Raw genomic sequence first — 6,284 nt, 5'->3', positions numbered from 1 at the left:
CACACTCCAGCTCCGCGCGGGATAGTTTCTGGTTATTGACTATCCATCTTACTCGGTTGGAAAGGAGCTGAGCGTATGCCGGTCGATTGGGGCACATATCTTCCCATATTGCAACCAAAAGCTGCCTATAGGTCCTTCCAGAACTTCCTACAAGGTCCGTTGCAATGAAGTGCGCACGCATGACCATACAATTGTCGTCCCTAGTCCAGCGTGTGCGCCCATCCTGCCTTTGCCTTCTGACAGCGGAATCAGCGATTCGCTGATTCAAGCTATTAGGGCTATCTCGATGTGGAGAAGCAGGAAATGGCCTTGCGGTGCCATCTCGGAGGGGTGCGCCGCTTGCTCCACACTGACCTCCTACAGACCGAGCCTCTGGACGGTTCCGAGGGGAGCCGGTCTGAGACTCCCCGCCGCCCTGAAATCTTCTACTTCGCGTGATTGGAGCATTTAAACCTTATCTCAATTGAGGCTGCTAACCTCAACTGAGATGTGGGACTCAGGTACGCGGGGGCGTCACTCCCCGATGATTCGAAAACCACCCTGCGTATTATTATATATATATATATATATATATATATATATATATATATATATATATATATATATATATATATATATATATACAACGTGTCCCAAAATTCAACGATAAGCCGGCGCCGTAGGGTGTACATGGTCGTGACTACTTCAGAAAAAATAAGAAAAAAAATCCAGCTCACTTTGTTATTTAATTACAAAATAACTTAGAAATTCTTCGAAAATTAACAACCTTCATGACATTTTAAGTTACTACGGCCACAATTTTTCAAAAATTTCTGTAAATTTTTTTGTGTCGGCAACTTGAGTAGTACTGCTGCCCACCACGATTCCTGAATCTCCTAGAATACTCATAGTTTTCACACAAAAAATAATCAAGATATGTTTTTCCCACAAAATTTTGAAAGATTTTTCCGTTCAGCCACTTTCCCTCATTGTTTTGTTAAAAAAAGTATGGAAACTATGGCGGCAAGTTTTCCTAAAAATTTACACAACTAACCAAGATTCCAAAATAGTATAATAATCCAAGAAAAATAGTCGCAAAAAAAATATGCGTACCATTTCTTAGAAGGACTAAATTACTTAATTGTTCTCGTTCATAGTGACAATTTTTATTATGTGCCGAAATGAGATTGTGTAAAGTCATTTCTTGGATTTTCAATGGGGTACGTGTGTTGTTGATGAAATTTAGAAATTAAAGAGAAAAATATAGCGAGAGATACACCTTAGAGAAGGATAGTGGATGTTCTTTGTTTAATAACAATAGCACTGATAAAGAAGTTCCTATTCTCGGCAAAGTCAGTACCAATCTCAGAACATAGATACATGGAATGGACATTCTATGCTACGGATGAATTTTTTGTAGTTCACACATTCGATGTTCCTCTGTCTAGCACGACACTAAGGCAGTGGCGTTAAATTGAAAAATTTACATACTTCCTATCTATTCGTACTGAAAATTGATGTAAATGATGTCCGAGTCAACTGTCTCAATTTTGATTGGCAACACTAAGCAACTATCTCACTCCAGTCTTTGGAATGTTTTTTTTCCATTCCATGTATCTATGTTCTGAGATTGGTACTGACTTTGCCGAGAATAGGAACTTCTTTATCAGTGCTATTGTTATTAAACAAAGAACATCTACTATCCTTCTCTAAGGTGTATCTCTCGCTATATTTTTCTCTTTAATTTCTAAATTTCATCAACAACACACGTACCCCATTGAAATTCCAAGAAATGACTTTACACAATCTCATTTCGGCACATAATAAAAATTGTCACTATGAACGAGAACAATTAAGTAATTTAGTCCTTCTAAGAAATGGTACGCATATTTTTTTTGCGACTATTTTTCTTGGATTATTATACTATTTTGGAATCTTGGTTAGTTGTGTAAATTTTTAGAAAAACTTGCCGCCATAGTTTCCATACTTTTTTTAACAAAACAATGAGGGAAAGTGGCTGAACGGAAAAATCTTTCAAAATTTTGTGGGAAAAACATATCTTGATTATTTTTTGTGTGAAAACTATGAGTATTCTAGGAGATTCAGGAATCGTGGTGGGCAGCAGTACTACTCAAGTTGCCGACACAAAAAAATTTACAGAAATTTTTGAAAAATTGTGGCCGTAGTAACTTAAAATGTCATGAAGGTTGTTAATTTTCGAAGAATTTCTAAGTTATTTTGTAATTAAATAACAAAGTGAGCTGGATTTTTTTTCTTATTTTTTCTGAAGTAGTCACGACCATGTACACCCTACGGCGCCGGCTTATCGTTGAATTTTGGGACACGTTGTATATATATATATATATATATATATATACAGGGTGTGGCGTAATGAATGGATAATATTGAGCCTGGGGGTAGAGGACTCTATGGCGGTTCAGAAAAATATATTTTACGTTTAGTAAAAGTGCCTTGGTTTTCGAGATATTGGAGATTTTCGAAAATTCAAGCGAATTACACCCTTCGCCACTCGTTTTGCAGGCAAGACTCCAAATGAAGGAATTTTTTCAAACTGTTTTTTGGATAGTATTCCTGGATAGATGACCTATCGAATGTAATTCATTATTTTTGAGGCGCATGAATGGTTCTTCATGAAAAAAAGATCTAACTCAACTTTTCCGTTTTGCTAATTTTTTTTCATAAGTTCAACCTAGCGCGGTGTAAAAAATAATATGGTTACCTGAGAGCCAATGCAAGAAAAAACATGCCAGTTTCATTGAGATTCCGAAATGGTATAACTCTCTGAATTCTCAGCATTTAATACAAAATAAATTCCTATTGCAATCAGTTGAGGCCTAGTTTAATGTAAACAGTGTTTCTGAAATTTTTATCAGCTAAAATGAGAAATGCAAGCAGAATGAAACAATCGTCCATGAGAAGGTATAGAGCATTTACTGAAGCTCATGGTGGCCTCTTAGAGAATCTTATGTAATATTTAATTCAATGAAACGATACTCATTTTAAAATGATATCTATGCAATAAAGCTATGATTCATTAGAAAGTGTAGACTATAGAGCATGTATCAGAACTCATGGTGGCCAATTTAAGCATCATTTGTGATTTGTGAAACTTTATTTAATGAAACGATATTTTAAAATTGATATTTTTTCTCGTTTTCTTTTATTATTGAACCCCAACGTTGTGAAATAAATATTTTCAAGTTAATTTCAAGTTATGCATTAAATTTCAGGATTTTTGTAACAAGGGTCTGGACTCAATGTAATAAAAATTACCTTATTTTCAGCTTTTTTTCTCAATTAACAAAAGTGCTAAAATTCACTTCGTTACTTGAAATTCGCTTAACAACTATTAACTTTATAACTATAGGGCTTAATAATGAAAGAATACGGGGGAAAAAACCAATTTTAAAATATTGTTTAATTGAATCGAGTTTTACAAAAAGTGTTCAAAGTGTGCATCAGGAGCTGTACTAGATGCTCTACAACTTCTTATGAATAATTGCTTTATTCTGCTTGCAAGTCTCATTTCAGTTGCTAAAAATTAAAGAAAAAGGCTTACGTCAAACTCTGCCTTGACTCATTGTAATAGAAATTTATTTTGTATTTAATGCTGAAAATAGAGTGAGTTATACCATTTCAGAATCTCAGTGAAACAGGCATGTTTTCTCTTGCTTTGGCACTCAGGTAACCATATTATTTTTCACACCACGCTGGGTTGAACTTGGGAAAAAAAAATAAGCAAAACGGAAAATTTGAGTTAATTCTTTTATTCATGAAAAACTATTCATGCGCCTCAAAAATAATAATTTACATTCGATAGCGCATCTATCCGGGAATACTATCCAAAAAACAGTTTGAAAAAATTCCTTCATTTGGAGTCTTGCCTGCAAAAAGAGTGGCGAAGGGTGTGAATTTCTTGAATTTTCGAAAATCTCGAATATCTCGAAAACCAAGGCACTTTTACTAAACGTAAAATATATTTTTCTGAACCGCCATAGAGTCCTCTACCTGCAGGCTCCATATTATCCATTCATTACGCCACACCCTGTATATATATATATATATATATATATATATATATATATATATATATATATATATATATATATATATATATATATATATATATACAGGGTGTCCGGGGAATAACTGTACATACTCTTACCAGAGATAGAGTTGGACTAGCTGGTTACGGATTGACTATAAAAAATTAATTTCTGGATTTCCCTAGAAAGCTACAGGGTGATTTTCCAACTTCATGGAAATACTTAGACCATCATAAAATACAAACTTATTGACGGATATTATTTAAACTTGGGAGGTTATTGACACATGTTAAGGTCAAGTCAGAAAGATATCAATTATTTCATTATTCCAGGGCCGGACTCATTAATATTCATCTAAAGTGTTCAGGGCGAAAAAAACACTTTGTATTTCAAATGACAAATAATTGATTCGGTTTTTAGGAAGAAGCTGAATTAAGCTTCAATTCTCGGTATCACTCAAAGTTGTCACATCAAGAATTATTTTTTTATGAATTTTTGAATTTGGATAAAGTTCGAAAATTTGAATTTTTCACCATGAAGAGAAATGATAATGTCATGTTTGAATATAATATGCGAATGTATCAGTAGAAAATTTACAAAAAAGTTCAGAGCTTTGATAAGCACTTCAATAACGAAACAATAACAAATGAAAAAAACTATAATACAGTAAAGAGTACCTAATAAAAATAAAAATAGGAACGAATGAACTGCTGAGTCAACGATATTTCAAAAGTGGTTCGAAATGAAAACCAATAGCTTATATACATTTCTCTTGCCGAATTTTCAAATTGGATACAGCCTTTCGAATCATATCACCATTATTTCTTAAAATATCGCAACAGTTGATTATTCTGTTCATCAGATGTTCTCTTCACTGGAAGAAGTGTAACTTTGGCCTATATCATTGTTGTCGAACACCCAGTATACATAAGAATAATTTTGAAATATGCTTCTGTATACCCTATGCACATCACTTTTTTTTTCAAAATACCTTCATTTACTCCCTCAAAGTGAAATCCGCGTCTGGGGTGGCTACCCAGTATATCAACAAATTATTATAGTCTTCTTCACTTTCAGTGACTTTTCTAAGAAAATTTATTATTTATTTTCGACCTGCACAAGATGACTATGTCCTGTTCAGTTAAATAAATTGCAATTTTCGAACTTTATTCAAATTGAGAAATTCATAAAAAAATAATTGTTGATGTGACAACTTTGAGCGGTACCAAAAATTGAAGCATAATTTAGCTTCTTTCTATAAAGCGAATCAATTATTTGTAATTCGAAATAAAAAGTGTTTTTTTTTACCCTGAAAACTTTAAATGGAGATTAATGAGTCCGACCCTGGAATAATGGAATAATTGATATCTTTCTGACTCAACCTTGACATGTGTCAAGAACCTCCTGAGTTTCAATAATATCCGTCAATAAGTTTGGATTTTATGATGGTCTAAGTATTTCCATGAAGTTGGAAAATCACCCTGTAGCTTTCTAGGGAAATCCAGAAATTAATTTTTTATAGTCAATCCGTAATCAGCTAGTCCAACTCTATCTCTGGTATGAGTATGTACAGTTACTCCCCGGACACCCTGTATATCTATTAATATGTGAAATCTATGATGTTGATGGCAATGGAGGGTGCTGTTAATTTATTCCTGTGATTGTCCAAAATGCGAATCCTCCAATTAAATCTGGGAAGAGCAAAGGCGGCGCACAACATTGCCTGGACTGCTGCAATGCAAAACAAGTGCGATCTGGTGGTGATTTCAGAACCCAATAAAAACATCTGCAAAAAGAAAAACTGGCTGACAGATGTGAACGGTGATGTTGCCCTGGTATTCATCAATAAGAATATCGAAACAGATGAAATAAGAAAACACAAGGGGTATATATACCCCGAAAATAAATGGCATTTCCCTGTACGCCACGTACATCTCGCCGAATATCACCCTAGATGACGAGAAGACTGAATAGAATCTTCGAAGATATAGCAAAGGTCAAAGAACGGGCCGAACTAGTTGGCGATATAAACGCGAAGTCGCCACTGTGGGGATCACCTATAGAGGACCAGAGAGGCACTTTGGTGGGGGACTGGATGGCCCAACTATCATGGACTGCGGCAAACACGGGAGCACCGACCTCTATCAGAGCAACGACGAGATCCCACATCGACGTGACACTGACATCGGAAAGAATGATGAGGTCAATCACTGACTGGAAGGTAGCAGATGAAAACCC

The sequence above is a fragment of the Coccinella septempunctata genome, chromosome X (genome assembly GCF_907165205.1).
Source record: "Coccinella septempunctata chromosome X, icCocSept1.1, whole genome shotgun sequence".
Classification (NCBI taxonomy): domain Eukaryota; kingdom Metazoa; phylum Arthropoda; class Insecta; order Coleoptera; family Coccinellidae; genus Coccinella; species Coccinella septempunctata.
Note: the sequence above shows the minus strand (reverse complement) of the source record.